Consider the following 17,573-nt stretch of genomic DNA (forward strand, 5'->3'; position numbering starts at 1 on the left):
AGGGTTAATTTAAAATGTAGGCCTCACTAATCACTACAAATTACAAAAAGGACATTTGGGGAAAGAAGAAAAAGATGTATAACTCGGGAAATTGTGTAATTGATAGGGAGTGGATAGAAGACAGAGAAATTCAACTTCTTTGTTGAAAAGCATGATCTCTAGACTTTCAATGTCAGGCACATATTTCAGAGAGGACACATTTAATTAGGACCAAAGGAGATCTTTATGACTGCGTAGACTCTTGCTGTCAAATGGGCCCCGGCTTCCACTGTGGACATGGTCTACAGGATGTGTGACGCAGATGTGATCATCAGGCAGTGCCAATCACACTAACGGGGACGATGGGTGACATGAGAGGGCCCACAGACAGGAAGTGTGCTCAGGCTGTTGATGCCTTTGGAAGAGCACTAAACTCCATTGCTGGTTACAGGCACCTAAAAGAAAAGCAGAGACATTTGGTGTAATTTATTTGGTTGTTTATTCTCAGGAAGACAGCAGCCATTTATGCAAATCTTGGGGGTATCCAGTAGGAGCCAGATGGTGGGAGAGTTGGATGGATTGACAACATCCTAGAAGATGGGTGAATCTACTTTCTTTTTAATTTTGTTTTGTTTTGATTTTTTTTTTTTTTTGGTACCAGGATTGAACTCAGGACCTTGAGCTCATGAGGCAGGCAGCAGCACCACTGAGCTAAATCCCTGGCTGTTTTGATCTTGATATTAAACCCAGGGCCTTCTCATTGAGCCACCCCACCTCACCCTACCTCATCTTTAATAAAGTTTGAGACAGGGTCTCTCTAAGTCATTAAGTTGCCTAGGCTGGCCTTGAACTTGAGACCCTCCTATTTCAGCTTCCCAGGGTGCTAGGATTACAAGTTTGAACACCTTGCCCAGCTCTGGTCTACTCTGGATCCTGCTCTGTTCAGGATGATTTAATTTAATTTGCTGATGATTTAATTTTGCTGATGATTTAATTCAGCTGTGGGGCTTAGGGCCTGCATGACGGAGACTGATATAAGGCTACCTACAAACACCAATGGAGATCTAACTGCTGACATTCTTTGAGATGGCTAACGTTTTTGTGAGTGCTCTGTTGTAAAACTTCACCGATCTTGAGTAGTCTTCCCAACTTTATCTTTCCCACAAACAATTAATTTTCATGTGCAGTGTTGCAGACAGCAAAAAATGTCTGAGGATGGAATTTAGAAATGTAAATGAAGCCTCCTATTTACTTGAAACCTTACTCTTAAGATAATTTCAGAAACAACATGTTGCTAGGAACAAATATAGACAGGTGCAATGGAAGAGGGTCTTGGATTAGGTCTTGGGGTTGCTGGTTCCAGTCCCTACTCTTCATCTTCTGCTATGTGTCCCAGTTCCTAACAGGCCACACATCCTACCTGTCATGCCCTGTGGGTTGGGTACCCCTGGCTTAAACCACTCATCCTGTGGCATTTTTGGTGGTAGCCTAGCAAACAAACGCACTGGATAAACCTGGGTATTTAAACTCTCTGAATTTTTTTCTTACCTGTGAAATTGAGACTAGGATAAAAAAATGAATAGTATTTAAAAATTAATAAAGTAACTTATTTTAAGTTATGAAAGAAAATGACAAAAAGAGAATGATATTTTGTTAGCTTCTAATTTTCATTGTTTTTTTTAAGCTTGAGAGAAAATATAGGTACATCCTGATTTGAAAACACCAAAAGCTCTCCACAGTAATTAAATAAATGAACAGATAATTATTTGCAGAGAAAATTCCCAGTAACATAATACCATCACTTAGAGACTGCTCCGAGGGAATTTCAAATATGACTTGATCCCCCCGAATTCAATTTGCATCAACTTTCTGGAAACACACTTACTGCATAAACTAGGCTCCACTGCACTTGTTAAACAGTTAAGTTTGATTTAATATGAGATTTCTGGATTCAGAAAGCAGCCCAGCCCTGCTGCTGTTATTGTAATGCATGCATAGACTGCGGTTGATAATCAGAGCTGTGTTGGGCATTCCACTTTGCACTTCCTAGGGCACCAATTTTCAGAAACTGTTAGAACCCAATAGAAAAATCTCACCTAAGATTCATCTGTGAGCTAAATTACAGGGAAGCCATTATCATTCATTTTATATGCACTAGTGGTCCAGGCTATCAGCCGAGTATCTCTAGATCACAGGGAGGGATTTTGCCAGCTCTGAGAATCTTGAGAATTGAAATGGTCAACCAAGGCATTTCATTATCCTTCTCATCAAGAAATAGTTCATAATCAAGCCAAAAGGACACATTGAGCCCCCACACGATGCCTTAGGCTCATTTGAATCCTGTGATAGGGTGGGATAGAGGAGTAGGATTTAAAATCTGGTTGAAGAAGACCAAATGTTAGAAATCAATTAAATGTTATGCTGCATGGAATTAAATGAAAAGGGAGTTTAGAGAAGGGTCAAATCAGTGTGATCTTGAAGAAGTTGATGGAGGTGACCAGGGTGGAGAAGTGGGAAGCTGAAATCAGAGGACACAGGACAGGTTCTTTTGGGGTGGGTGTGGGAGTATGTTTGTATGTGTGTGCATGCATGTGTGTGCCTTTCATACATACACTTGGGCACCATTTTCTGGGGTGGGGTTGTTGATAGGAGAGGTAGCATGAATAGAGGTATGTAAGTGGAAGAAGCTGGATGCTATTCATAATGCACCCAGAGAAACCTATTTGGTATCATTTAAATCTAGATGTCTCCTAAAAGCCTCATGTACACATAGGAGGGGCTTTGGGAAGGCAACTGGACCATGGCAGAATGGTAGTCATTAGATTGGTCCACTGATGTATGTATAGTTAAATGTGATTTGGGAGGTGAAGCCTGGTCTTAGGAGGTGGGTCACTGGGGATGTGACCTGGGTCTATCTCTTTCCTTCTCCTCCGTTGACCTCTTCCGGCTTCCTGCCTGCCATGCCATGGACTGTTTCTCCCCTGCCATGTTCCATGCCACCTTCCCTTGCAGCCAGCCCACTATGGCCTGAAACCTCTACAAACTATGACCCAAAATAAACCTCTCCTTCTTTAAGTTAGGGGTGTCAGGTATTGTGTCTCAGTAGTGAAGAAAGAAACTAAGACACTGGCTCATGGAAGCAAAAAGTGTTTCCATTTACTGTCAGGATCAGGAATGTGTTATTTCTAAATCTTTATAGCAACCTATAATGTAAGCTCTGTTACAGCCACTTTGGAGATGAAGGGACTGAGATTTAGAGATATTGTAACTTCCACATATTGAATGCACAAACCTTTTGAGCCTGTACCACATAGTAGACATCTCACCAGTCCATACAGGTGTTGTACACTAATGGAGGCCCCTTGATCAAGCTGGGATAACTCTGTGATACCCACTGGGCTCCAGAGTTCCCCATGGGATTGGATTGAAGCTCATCTAAAACTGAAATTACATCTCCCTCTCCCCACACAGTGTGTCTTGCATCCCTCACACCCCCTCCCAAATATTGCTGTCCCAAGAGCACTGCCCTGATAAGTCACTTGGAAAAGAATCCCCATCTCAGGCCCTGCCTCTGGAGAGCCATATCTGAGACAGAGCCATTCCTCAGATAAGGGGTCCTAATCATGATCGATATGTAGTAGAACTGACAGGCTGTGTACCTGAGGAAGGGGGTGGCGAGGGCCACCACTATTCTCCATCCTGTGCACATGAAGCACTTCACCTGTGCCAACACTCTGAGTTAGGGTCATGGCTTATGAGACTATTTACAGATGCAGAAACTAGGGTTTGAGAGAGAATATCTTTTTTGTTGTTGTTTTTTTTTTGCAAGAGAACATCTTATTGCCTATGGCCACACAGGTTAAAAGTGTCGATGTCAGGATTCCAACACATGTACCCTTAACATCACAGCTTCAAAAACTAGTTTGTCCTTACTGGAATATATAACTTACTAGTCATATAACTTAGAGGATATTTAAGGACCATGGCTCAACATAGTCGGGGTAGTAAATAGTGCTACTTAGGTTGCAGAGGCAGCCAAATGATAATGGTGTATCAGCTTTACTTCCTTTGAATGAACACAGGATGATTTGAGAATCACTGAGCATAAGACAAAATGTTAAGATGGGGAGAGCTTGAAGTTGGTAGAGGACATGGTGACCACGTGAGTAACCAAATGGAACACTATTGGGAATAACAAGAGATGCCATAGTCATTACACATAGTTATTCCACATTACATGTGAGCCGGCTCATCTGAACAGAGCAGGGGTACAATCACCATAGCGACAGGACACAAAGAGCTGGGGTAGGTTCTTGAGCAAGAGAATGAAATAATTCTTCTGTCAGGGCTGTGTAGTAGAGCTTTCTTGGGGGCTGAGGGATCAGGAGGCAGAGACTGTGCCAGAGATATTAGTGGGTCTGTCTGAGTTTCTGTCCTGGCCCCAGTTTTTCTCTAGCTCAGGGCTAGCAGTAGTGGTTTCTGGACCTCAGTGCATTTGCCAAAAGCTTTCACACGACCCTAGGGTCCTCGAACATCTGAACTCTGCCCAGGTCCCCTCAATTCCCTTTGCCTAATCCAGACCCCCCACCCCCAGTATCTATATCTTCTTCCAAGACTCTTCTGCCTGGAAGGTCTCTCTACCCATGCAGGGTGTCCTATTTCCCTGGGGCCTTGTGCTGTTCCCTATGGACATTTCTGAATGAATAAGAAGCCAGGGATGCACAGGTTTTCTCCTAGTTTTGTCCTGAAGCCCCCCCGCCCCAGGCTAATGTAAGAAAGTGAATGGAGGAGGTCACTTTTGGGAGGAAAGCTAAGCTGGTTTCTGTGGCGGCTCCAGTTTAGATGGTGCAGTGAGGGACCCTCTTACTGTCGTGTAGTCTGACAGCCTGGTTTCCTGGAGTTCTCAGCACCGTGCATTACCTTTGCAGAGGTAAGATTAGGTCAGCAGTTCTTTTTTTTTTTTTGTCAGTAGTTCTGATGGTGGGCTTCAGAGGGGAAAAAGCACAGAGGATCGATTGCAGATGAAGAGGCCTAGTGAAAAGCTCAGGCTGAACTTGGGGGCAGGGAGACCGAGAACACACGGTGGATCGGATCTTTAGGGTCTGAGAGATAAAAAATGCACAAACAAATGTGTGTCTGGTGTGTTTTGGAATCAAAACACAAGGTCTTTCAGGAGGCAGCGCGCTGTGCCCTGGTCCTGGGGAAACTGCTTGTGTGGAGAAAAAACGAGGAAGAGGAAGGAACCCAGGGAGAGCCGCACACTGTGCACGCTGGGCATTTGTTTCTGAAGGAAGGTCAGCTGTCCAGTGACTGCACTGTGGGAAATGGGCCTAGGATGCTTTTTTGTGACTTCACCACGCAGTGAGGAGTATGCAAACTGTGAAATGATACAGACCCGGATTGAAAACCTAGGTTCTCCTTGAGTACTTATATGTCTTTAGATAAACTCCCTCACCTCGAGCTCAATTTTCCTCCTCTGAAAGGCGGGGGGTGGGGTGGGGGTGGGGATTGAATAGCGCCCAGAGGCGATCACCTAGGACAACGAAGGCAGGCCTTCAGAGGTGGCACGCACAGGCAGACTCCTGTCCCCTCTGGCCTGTGCAGCCGCGCTTCAGGCACGTGTTACGCTCGCTCCTTAGACTACATTCTCCAAGTGCTCGCGGTCGGTCATAAGGTCCCCCCTATCTGTATCCTAGGGCCTGGTGTGCAGGTGCTCAGGATATAATCACCGATGGATTCCCTCTCCCATTTCCTTGCCATTAATGTAGTTTTCAGGTAAAATCTTAAATCTTGGGAGGATGTTTTCCTCTTTCTTTTCTCTATCTCTCCATCTCTTTCCTTTTTTCACTTACTTGCTCATTCTTTTCTTTTATTATAATAACAACTATTATTATTTTGGTTTTTGAAAACAGGGTCTCATTGTGCAGTTCAGGCTGGCTTTGAGCTCACTATGGCCATCCTTCTGTCTCAGCCTCCTGAGTGCGGGGATTACAGGTGTGCACCACCATGCCTGGCTTATTTTGCTCTTTATTTATACTTTGGGTTTTTCATATAAGGGGAACCATGTGGCATTTAAACTTGTGTGTCTGATTTATTTCACTTAACATTATGATCTCAAAGGGTATGCATGTGTTACTGTAATATGATGTCTTTAATTTTGGGAAGATACCTAGAAAGGTAATAGCTGCATCAAATGTAATTTCTATTTTTAGTTTTTTGAGGAATCAGTATGGAGATACTGATTCCCATAGTAGTTGTACTAGTTTACATTTCTACAAACAACAAAGGGCTCCTTTTGCTCCTACAGCCTTGCCAGCATTTGTGTTATTATTTGATTTCTTGATGATGGCCATTCTTTCTGGAGTAAGATTGAAAGAATCTCAGTGTTGCTTTAATTTGCATTTCTCTAATGGCCAGACATCTTAAACTTTGAAAAATGTATTTATTGGGCTGGGGATTTAGCTCAGTGATTTTGCTACCTGCTGCAAAAGTGTAAGGACTTGAGTTCAATCCCTGGTACAAAAAAAAATGTATTTATTGGCCATTTGTACGTCTTCTGAGAAGTGTCTATTCATTTCAGTTGCCCATTTTTTGATCGAGTCTTTATTTTTGGGGGTCTAATTTTTTGGGTTCATTATATATTATAGATATTAATCTTCGGTCCAAGGCGTACCTGGAAAATTTTTTTCTCATTCTGTAGGTTGTCTCATCACTCTGTTGGTTGTTTCCTTTGCGGTGCAGAAGCCTTTTAATTTGATGTGATCCCATTATTGATTCTTGCTGTTGTTTCTTTTGCAGTTGAGATTCTGTTCACAAAGTTCTTGCCTATGCCTATGTCTGCACGAGTTTTATTACCTATTTTATTTTCCAATAGATCAAGTGTTTCTGTTTTAACATTTAGATCTTTGACCCATTTTTATTTTAGTTTAGGGTATGGTGCACATATTGGTCTAGACTCAATCTTTTGCATGTGGATAGTCAATTTTCCCAGCACCATTTGCTAAAGAGGCTATCTTTCCTTCAGTGTATGTTTTTGGCCCCTTTGTCAAAGATCAGATGGTTGAATGTCCCTTTCTTCTGTGTCCTCTATTCTGTTCCATCGATCCATACGTATATTGTTTTGCCAATAATAGGCTGTTTTATCACTGTAATATGACATGAAATCCAGGACTGTGATACTTCCTGCTTTGCTCTTGTTGTTTTTACTATTCTGGATCTCTTCTGGTTCTGTATGAACTTTTGGATCATCTTCTGTAGTTCTGTGAGGGATGCTGTTGCTATTTTGCTTGGGATAGGATGAAATCTATGCATCAGTTTTAGCAGTATGGTCATTTTAACAATATTGGTTCTGCCTATCCAGGAAAAGGGGACACCTTTTCATTTTCTGACACTGTCTTTGATCTTCTTTTTCAGAGTACTGTAGTTTTCAATGTAGTGGTCTTTCACTTCTTTGGTTACGTTAATTCCTAAGTATTTAATTTTTCTTTTTTTTTTTTTTTACATTGTAGGTATACAACACAATTACATTTCTCATTGGGAATTGTACCTTTATATAATGCATCTTGGTTCTTATTTTTTCCCCATTCCTAGCCCTCCCTTCACGCCCTCCATCCTTCCCTATTTACAAAGACTTTATTTCCATTTTTTCCATTTCTCATCATTTTTTCCTTTCCCTTCTTTCCTTTCCCCTGACCCTCCCACTACCCCTACGCCTTTGGAACTTTGCTTCCTATTTTACATTATCGCTTATACATTCTAATAATTGGTACATTTTAGGTATACAATATAATGACATTCATCATTGGAAATTTGCACCTTTACATACTCTCTTGGTTCTTATTTTTCACCCTTGCCCAGCCCTCCCTTCAACCCCTCCAGTCCTCCCTATTTACAAAGATTTTGTTCCTATTTTTCCATTTCCTCATATTAATCCCATTCCCTTCTATCCTTTCCCCTAGCCCTCCCACTTCCTTCCCCTTTGCCCCTTTTCTTCCTATTTCACATTACCTATTATACATTTAGTCCTTATTTACACTTTCAGTTTCTCACACCAGAGAAACTATTTGGTATTTACACATGTGTGTCCTATTTATTTCACTTAAGAGTATCGCCTCAATGTGCATCCACTTAGCTATAAATGTCTCTAATTTCTCATTTTTTGTGGCTGAGTAGTACTCCATTTTATAAAAAAAAAAACCCACATTTTCTTTATTCAGTCTCCAGTTGATGGACATTTGGACTATTTCCAAGTTTTAGCTATTACAAACTGTGCTGCTATGAACATGGGTGCACATATATCACTGTGGTATGATTCTTTTAATTCTTTGGGGAAGATCCCCAGCAGTGGAATAGCGGGGTCAAATGGGACTCCTAGTCCTAGTTCTTTGAGGTATCTCCATACTGATTTCCACAGTGGATGCACCAGTCTACACTCCCACCAGCAGTGGAGCAGGGTTCCTCTTTCCCCACAGCCCCACCAGCATTTGTTATTGGTTGATTTCATGATAGCAGCCATTCTTTCTGGAGTGAAGTGGAATCTCAGCATTGTTTTCATTTGCATCTCTCGAATGACCAGTGATGTTGAACATTTCTTCATGTATTTATTTGCTCTTTCTACTTCTTTGTCTGAGAAATGTCTGTTCATTTCAGATGCCCATTTTTCAACTGGGTCTTTAAATTTGGGAGGTCTGATGTTTTTCAGTTCTTTATAGATTCGAGATAGTAGACCTTTCTCTGAGGAAGAGCAGGTGAAGATTGTTTCCCACATTGTGGGTTGTCTCTTCACACTGCTGGTAGGTTCTCTTGCTGTGCAGAAGCCTTTTAATAAGAAGAGATCCCACTTGTTGATTGTTTGTGCTAGTCCACGGGCAACTGAGGTTTTGTTCATAAAATCTTTTCCTACACCGATGTCTTCAAGGGTTCTACCTAACCTCTGTTCCAACTGGTTCAGAGTTTCTATTTTAATATTTAGATCTTTAATCCATTTTGATTTTAGTTTAGTGCATGGTGAGAGATATAGGTCTAGTTTTAATCTTTGGCAAGTTGAAGCCCAATTTTTTCAGCACCATTTATTAAAGAGGCTATCTTTCCTCCAGTGAGGGTGTTTGGCTTCTTTGTCGAAGACGAGATGTCTGAATGTGTCTGGAGTTGTTTCTGCATCTTCTAATCTGTTCCACTGGTCCTCAAGTCTGTTTCTTTGCCAGTACCATGCTGCTTTTATCACAGTAGCTTTGTAGTAGAGTTGCAGGTTGGGGATTGTGACACTCCCTGCCACTTCTCTGTTACCTAGAATTGCTTTTGCTATTCTGGGTCTCTTCTTGCTCCAAATGAATTTTTGGATTGTTTTCTCAAGGTCTGTGAAATATGCTGCTGGGATCTCAATTGGAATTGCATTAAATCTCTATAGCAGTTTTGGAAGTATGGCCATTTTCACTATATTAATCCTTCCTACCCAGGAGCAGGGGATGTCTGTCCATTTTCTGATATCATCTTCAATCTCTCTTTTCAGAGTGCCATAGTTTTCAGAGAAGAGGTCTTTGATTTCTTTCATTAGGATGATTCCCAGGTATTTCAGTTTTTTAGATGCTATTGGGAAAGGGATTATTTGCCCTATTTCTCTCTCAGTGAGTCTGTCATTGGTGTAGAGGAAAGCTATTGATTTTTGTGTTTTGACCTTGTAACCAGCTACTTGACTGAATTTGGTTATTAAGTCTAGAAGACTTTTGGTGGAGCTCTTGGGGTCTTCTATATAGAATATCATGTCATCTGCAAATAATGACAATTTGACTTCTTCATTTCCTATCTTTATTCCTTTTATTTCTTTCTCTTGTCTAATTGCTGTGGCTAATGTTTCCAGAACTATATTGAACAAGAGTGGTGATAGTGGACATCCTTGTCTTGTTCTTGATTTTAGTGTGAAGGATTTCCGTTTTTGACCATTTAGTATGATATTGGCTGTTGGTTTTTCATAGATGGCTTCTATCAGTTTGAGGTAGAGACCATCTATTCCAATTTTTTGTAGGGTTTTTATCATAAATGCATGTTGGATTTTGTCAAATGCTTTTTTCTGCATCTATGGAGATAATCATATGGTTTTTGTCCTTGGCTCTATTGATATAGTGTATTACATTGATTGATTTTTGTATATTGAACCATCCCTGCATCCCTGGGATGAATCCCACTTGATCAGGGTGTATGATCTTCTTGATGATCTGCATTCTATTTGCCATGATCTTATTAAGGATTTTTGTATCTATGTTCATTAGTGAGATTGGCCTATAGTACTCTTTTTCAGTTGGGTCTTTCTGTGCTTTGGAGATCAAGGTGATGCTTGCTTCCAGGAATGAATTTGGGAGTATTGCTTCCCTTTCAATTTCATTGAAGAGTTTAAACACCAGTGGCAGTAGTTCCTCTCTAAATGTCTTGTAGAATTCAGCAGTGAAGCCATCAGGGCCCAGGCTTTTCTTAGTTGATAAGTTTTTAATTACGTTTTCAATTTCATTGGGTGATATTGGGTTGTTCAGAATTTTTAGGTCTTCTTCATTCAACTTTGGTAATTCATATGTATCTAGGAATCTGTCCATTTCTTCTGTGTTGTCCATTTTATTTTTATATAGGTTCTGGAAGTAGGTATTGATGATCCTCTGGATTTCTGCTGGGTCTGTTGTAATTTCACCCTTTTCATTCCTAATTGCATGGATTTGGGCCTTTTCTTTCCTTTTTCTGACAAGGTTGGCTAAAGGTTTGTCAATTTTGCTGATTCTTTCGAAGAACCAACTCTTGGCTCCATTGATTTTTTGTATCTTTCTCTTGGTCTCCATTGCATTGATTTCTCCTCTGATCTTTATAATTTCCTCCCTTGTATGAGCTTTGAGGTTGTCCTTGTCTTCTTTTTCTGAAGCTTGAGGTTCAGCATCAGGTTGTTTAATTGGGCTCATTCTATTTTCCTAATATGCATATTCACTGCTATGAATTTCCCTCCTAAGACTGCTTTCATTGTGTCCCATAGATTCCGATATGTTGTATTGTCATTGTAGTTTAATTGAAGGAACTGTCTGATTTCTTCTTTAATTTCCTCTGTGACCCATTGGTTATTCAGAAGTGTGTTGTTCAATTTCCATGTGTTTATGAAAGTTTTTGAGTTTCTTTTGCTATGGATCTCCAATTTCATCCCATTATGGTCTGATAATATACAGGGGATAACTTCAATTCCTTTGCACTTACTTAAACATGTTCTATGTGTGAGTATGTGGTCTATTTTGGAGAATGACCCATGTGCAGCTGGGAAGAATGTCTATTCTGATTTTGTGGGGTGGAACACTCTGTAAACATCTGTTAAGTTCATTTGTTCAAGAGTTCGATTGAGTTCTAGTATTTCAATACTTATTTTTAGTCTAGTTGACCTATCTATTTGTGACAGTGGGGTGTTGAGGTCCCCCACTACAATTGTATTAGTACATATATAACTTTTCATGTCTGTTAGTATTTGTTTTATATAGTTGGGTGCACTAGTGTTTGGTGCATAGATATTTATGATTGTCATCTCTTCCTCTTGGATTCTTCCCTTTACAAGGATGTAGTGTCCTTCTTCATCTCTCTTAATCAGTGTTGGTTTGAAATCTACTTGATCTTCCAAGAGGATAGCTATTCCTGCTTTTTGGGGGGTTCCTGTCACATGCAGTATTGTTTTCCACCCTTTAACTTTCAGTCTAAGAGTTTCCTTTTGAATTGTGTTTCTTGTATGCAGCATATTGTTGCATTTTGCTTCTTGACTCATTCTGCCAGTCTATTTCTTTTGATTGGTGAATTGAGACCATTAACGTTGATGGTTATAACTGAAATGTATTGACTTGTCATTGCCATGACTTTTTCTTTTTGTTGGGTTCTCCCCCTTTACATTTAATTTCTTGTCATGCCAGATGGGTTCATTCTGCTTTGCTTCCTGGGGTTGTGATCCTCAATATCTGTTCCTAGGATATTGTGTAAAATTCTTTGGAGTGCTGGTTTGGTATTCACAAAGTTCCTAAGGCGCTCTTTGTCATGAAAGTATCTTATTTCTCCATCCATTTTGAAAGATAGTTTTGCAGGGTACATCAATCTGGGTTGGAGGCTGTTTTCTTTTAGGTCTTGGAATATGTCACTCCAAGGTCTTCTTGCCTTGATGGTTTGTGTTGAGAAGTCTGCTGTGATTCTGATGGGCTTTCCTTTGTATGTGATTTGTTTCTTTTCTCTGACTGCTTGTAGAACTTTGTTCTTCTGTTGTGTTTCTGGAATCTTAACAATTATATGCCTATGTGTAGATTTTTTTTGATCAAGGCTATTTGGAGTCCTATATGCCTCACTTATCTGTATGTCAAGCTCTTTTCCCCTGCTTGGGAAGTTTTCTGCCATTATTTCTGTGAAGAGATTTTTTTATGTCATCTGCACTCTCTCTTGTTTCTTCATTGACTCCAATCAGTCTTATGTTATTCTTCTTTGCATCATCTAGCAGCTGCTGGATTGATTTCTCATGTTCCCTTATAATTTTGAAGCAATTTTTCTTTTCCTGGTCACTAATTGCAATCTTATCTTCTATATCTGAAATTCTGTCCTTACATTGGCTCATTCTGCTGTGTAGACTTTCAATGGAGTTTTTCATGTCCTGGAAATCTATTGCATCTGTTTTGTGGATTCCATTTGTTTCTTATGTTGGGATTCCATCATGTTCCTCAGCTCCTCTGTAGGTTTATTAATCATGTCTTGCAGTATGGGCACAATTTTTCCTGTTATCTGAGAAATTATTTCTGATTTCATTTTTTCCAGATCCCCTTTTGTTGCCAGTTCAGTGGGTCCAGGTGGTTGAGTATCAGAGTGTTCCATCTCATTTCCCTTTGGGGTTGCTGTAGGTGAGCTGGAAGTCTGGTTTTGAGACTTATTTACATGTTTTCTCATTTTGACTGGGGTGGGGGCCTGTTAGCACCTGCACAGATTACCTCCTCTGAGCTGGGTGAGGTGGGACAGGGGCCGGGAGCAGCGGTAGGGATGGTGACCCAAAAGCCTTTTCCTGTGGGCTGGGAGCAGCCGGAGGGATGGTGGCTGGGAAACCCCTTCCTCTGGACCAGGAGCCGTGGTATGATGGCTCAGAAGCCCCTCCCTCTGGGCCAGGAGTGGTGGGAGGGATCGTGGCCCGGAAGCCCCTTCCTCTGGGCCAGGAGCAGTGGGACGACGGCTCAGAAGCCCCTACCTCTGGGCCGGGAGCAGCGGGACTCAGTACCTTGGTCTGGTGGTCTGGTGTCCTCTGCGTCTTTGTAGTGTGGAATCAGGTGGCTGCCTTTCTGCAGCGGGGTGATTTGGTGTCTTCCGCGCGACTCAGGACCTCGGTAGGGCGTGCACAGACCTGCCTGTCTGCAGCAGGCTCATTCGGCTTGTGTTCTGCGCAACTGGGGACCTCGGTAGGGTGCGGGCAGACCTGCCTGTCTGCAGTGGGGTGATTCGGCGTCTTCCGCGTGACTCAGGACCGTGGTAGGGCGTGCACAGACCTGCCTTTCTGCAGCGGGCTGATTCAGCATGTTCCGTGCGACTCAGGACCTAGATAGGGCATCAAGATATATATTTCTAATTCTGTTTTCTCACCATTTAAATAGAAAAAATAGCAGGACTCCTCTTCCTGGGTTGCTGCAAGGGGTAAAATGACTTCAGTGGAGGCTTGGCCTGGGGCCTGGTACAGAGCATGCGCTTTGCAAACTCTTATGATGACTGTGTCCAGCTTGCTGTGAATATGCTATCACAGGGACGCAGTTCTGGAGATAATTTTTCTGTTTTGTTTTTTGAGACAGGGTCTCACTATGTAGTCCAGGCTGATCTCAAACTCATGACAATCCTCCTGCCTCAGCCTCCCAGTGCTGGGATAACAAGTGTACACCACCACACCTGACCTGTAATTTTATATTTTAAAAAATATTTTGATTTAAAATCTAGTACATACTGTTGAAATTTGGAAAATATAGACTTCTTGACTTAATGATTAACTTCTTTCTGAGGCTCCTGAGGAGCAAATTTTCGGTGAGTGACACTGTTTTGAGAATGCGAGGGGAAGTGAAGGAAGAGGGCTGGGATCCTCAGACAGAGCTACAGACACAGAAGTCTGCAGGCCCGGGGCCCAGGTCTGGCCCTGGAGCTGCTCTCTTGCTGGGCCCCTGAATTGGGTTGGAGAACATTAGCAGCTATAGGCGAGCTGTGTAGCACCTTCTGTCCCAGTCTGTTTCCGTAGCAGGCCTTAAGGGAGCCATTGCATTGTGTCCACACCTCGGGCGTGAGCCCAACTGCCCTACCGCCTTCAGAATCTCTACCTAGCATCAGGCTCCCTTGGCCACTGGTCCAACCTCCTCCCTCACCACTTGGTTTTTGTGAAGTTTTTTTCATCTTTGTTTATATAAGCTCGTTTGATCAATAAGATGCACCGCATAGTTGTCTCATTTAGTCCTTTAAATACCTGTTCTCAGGCCGGGGGTTCCACTGCCTGCCTCGCAAGCCCAAGGTCCCAAGTTCAATCCCCAGTACCAAAAATAAATAAATAAATAAATAAATAAATAAATAAATACCTGTTCTCATTTTACATCTCCCACACATGTGAGGACCCAGCCCTGTCTCTTGCTCACTGAACTGACCCCTGGGCGGTGGAAGGGTGACTGTGTCCAGATCTGATGAGTGTTCATTATCTTCTCTTTCCTGAGCCAGGGCATTGCCGAGGGCACACAGACAGCCTTATTCTCATGATCAGCCTCAGAGAGAACTTCTGAATTGGTTTCTCCTGTCCATCCTCATCATCTCCATCTTCGCGAGACCCGACCATGCTTATGCCACCCTGTGGTTCCTCATCCTGGCCCCAGCCCACACTTGTGATTTCCTTTTCTGGAATAAGATGTGGCCAATATCCTGCAGTGCCAGGCTCTTTTCGACCCAGGAGTCAACCATGTGCTTCTCTGATGGTCCTCTCTTTGCCTAGAATATTCTCTCTCTTGGAAAAGCCCTGCTCATCCATCTTTTTTTTGGCCTGGTCTGAATGTCACTACAGTAAGGTTTTGTTGGTTCTGAAAAATAGTTATCCATTCCTGTCAGTTGCTCCCAGAGCTCTCTAGTTCCACCCTTGTGGTGTGCTGTAATTATCTATTAACACATCTGTCTCCTCCCATTGGACTGCAGGATCGGGGAGGCAGAGACAGCTCATGTTCACCAGTGGATACCAGAGCTAGCCCACAGTAGGTGTGCAGAATTGGTTGGAGGGACAAGTAGCGACTAGAGAAAGGTTTTTCTGCTCACGGAAAATGGCCTTCAGGCTACTGAGCTTTTGGGATTTAGTACAAAATGATCAAGCTTAAAGAGGAAAAACTTTCCTAACTCGTGATATCCCGCAAAAGATTTCATTGCTTATTTCTGTTTTTATCAGCCATATGGCTTTCCATTCATAAACTGCTCTATTGAGAATTACTTTTGCAGGTAATTTTCTAATGATTGTCTTGGGATAAACAAATTTATCAGACTTGTTTGGCTAATGTATTCAAGGAGGTTCACAGGGGAAAAGATTAATCATCTAAGAAGCAAGCCAGTGTCTATCATTAGGCGGAAGGGTCCAGAGATGATCAGTGCATGCATGGTTGCCATGACTGCAGATACTTGTCTTTCCCTTTGTGAGATCAACAGCAACTCCCAAGCTCATTGGCTAAAATGAGATTATCCTGCTGACCAACCATGGGGAGTTAATTTCATCAGAAAGAGAAAAATGGTAGGAAATCCTCCCATGATACTACAAAGGAATTTTCTTTAGAAACCCACAGAGTCCAAATTTGCTTTCATTATAATTAATATGTTCCTTTTAATAAAATAATTTAAGGCAAGCAGACAATGGCATTGGTCTATTCTCTTATATATCCATATAAGCTTTAGTCTGGTTTGATGCTAAAACCAACTCTCAAAGTTAAAGTAAGCTTCATCTTCCTATAATACTTCGCTAACCGAAGACTGTCATCATGAGGGTGTTTATATAACTGGAGATAGTATAATTGTGAAAAAATGCAAAAGGAGCCTGCACAATCAAAGGTATCTGCTTGTAGACCCCTGCCCTAGGGAAATAGTAGGCACAAAAACTTTAAGCAAAACAATTTACCTTTGGATTCAGAACATCGTTTTAGTTGAATTTGAGTGGAATCCTGTTTTCCAAAGGGTTCTTTTCCTCGATATCTTCTGCTCACCCTCTGGCTTTCCACCTGTCATATCCTTTGTTCTAAGAATGAGTCACCACTGACCTCATTTACTCCATTTATTTCTGTACAGGGAAGATATAGAATTGGCTCATCTTGGAAGCAAAGAAGGTGTCTATCTGTAGACTCTGCTGAGTTGTAAAACTAAAAGGATGAATACAAAAAATTGGGTTGGAAAACCAACCCAGAACTTTTTCTTCAGCTCTTATCTGATGATGGAAATAAAATATGATTAAGAAACAGAAAAGTATCTATTGAATTCTAGACACTCTATGTACTCCTATCTGTATGATTGCCAAATTAATATGAGCCCAGCCTGGGCAATTTAGAGTCCCTAGGTCAAAAAATGTAATTAATTAAAAATGAAATCAACCTGTTGAGGTGCATTTGGTTTTGCACTGAAGGCCTATGAAGAGGAAGCTAGGATTGCCCTTCCCTGAGTGGCATGTTGGGGGTTGGAGATCAGCAGTGTGTATCTATAAAGGGTGGCAGTGAGCTCCAGGCAGCATAAAAACGTTGCCAAGCGATCTTAGTAAGAAGAAAGCACTACAGGGATTCCTAGGAGGCAAGAGAAATAGCACCATGGGCTGAATGACCTACATCTGGGGGAGGAAGAAGGAGAGACCACCATGATGTGTGTGGTGTTAGCCTGTCACCAACAATTCAGGAAGCAAAGGTAAAACACCATTGTTCCTGCACCCTCGGCATGGTCACCGTAGTCATCAGATGGATAGGATGCCAACCTATTTCAGGCATACCACTCCTTTACCTCCTTGTCTGGAATCTTCCTATGAAATGAGCTGTCTTTATTGTTATTCTTATCATTATCATCACAGTGTTACTAATGTAAAAAAGTTGAGCCACAGAGATTAACCCACCTAAAATCACACTGTCTAGAAACTTGGGAGCCAGGACCCAAACCTACTTCCCCCTCTTAGCATTTTCTGCACGCATCTCTGCAGGTTTTACATAGGAGTTAATGCAATACTCAAACTTTTTTTGCTTCTCTGTTTCACTTCTTTTGTTATTATATGCATTTAATAATACTTTTAATAGCTGTATATTTCATTAAGTGATGGTGCCACCCTTTACTTAATATTCCATTATTGCTGAGCTCTAACACTTTCAAATTTTGGAAGTGTTTCTGAAAGACACTTTTTCTTTCCTTTTTGGCCTCTATTTTGGCTATTGTTTCAGTACTAAGGATTGAATCCAGAGCCTTGACACTGAGCTACACTCCAGCTCTTATTTTATTTTAGTTGTTATTTTGAGACAGGATCTTGGTAAGTCACTAAATTGCCCAGGCTGGTCTCTAACTTGAAGTCCTCATGCCCCAGCCTCCCAGAGTGCTCAGATTAC

At 41.7% G+C, this 17,573-nt stretch overlaps 1 long non-coding RNA gene across 1 annotated transcript; it reads right to left on the reverse strand.

Annotated features, from left to right (window-relative positions):
* Positions 1-201: 201 nt before the first annotated feature.
* Positions 202-16,261, reverse strand: LOC147825363 (uncharacterized). The gene is made up of 3 exons (XR_015440765.1): positions 16,121-16,261; positions 13,232-13,545; positions 202-434 (listed from the first exon to the last, which is right to left on the reverse strand). It is a non-coding gene; the product is annotated as an uncharacterized LOC147825363 (long non-coding RNA).
* Positions 16,262-17,573: the final 1,312 nt, after the last annotated feature.

Source organism: Heterocephalus glaber, unplaced genomic scaffold, assembly GCF_053883595.1.
Source record: "Heterocephalus glaber isolate CG9 unplaced genomic scaffold, H.glaber_assembly_v1.0 deba00001504, whole genome shotgun sequence".
Lineage (NCBI taxonomy): Eukaryota > Metazoa > Chordata > Mammalia > Rodentia > Bathyergidae > Heterocephalus > Heterocephalus glaber.